The following is a 498-nucleotide window of genomic DNA, read 5'->3' on the forward strand; positions in this document are numbered from 1 at the left end:
GTAGGTGTGTATGTGTGCATATATATATATATATATTTATATATATATAATATGTAAAGCAAAAATCCGGGGATCAAGGTATAGGAAGCTAGTAAGATTCAAGCAGTCCGTAGAAGGTATAAAATACAACTTTCAGGAACAATAAAAGTTTATTGATGTAGAAGGTTGTAAAGCTGAAAAAAGTTATTTTACAGTTCACAGTTACCAGCTGGGGTTGCTGAGTGTGAGAACAAAAGTCCATTTTCGATCAAATCTCCTGCGAATTAACATGGGATTACTCGAGGACAACGTAGCCTTCATTTGACTAAGCTATCTGTGGTCTGATGAGTAGCTAGCGGAGCACCCCTCGTTTGAGTAATTACTATTTCCGAGGTTTTGTAGCCTGGATTTTATCCACTGCATTCCCTAAATTTGTATGTATGTATGTATGTATGTATGTATGTATGTATGTATGTATGTATGTATGTATGTATGTATGTATGTATATATATATATATA

Source organism: Octopus bimaculoides, chromosome 2, assembly GCF_001194135.2.
Source record: "Octopus bimaculoides isolate UCB-OBI-ISO-001 chromosome 2, ASM119413v2, whole genome shotgun sequence".
In the NCBI taxonomy this organism is placed as follows: Eukaryota; Metazoa; Mollusca; class Cephalopoda; order Octopoda; family Octopodidae; genus Octopus; species Octopus bimaculoides.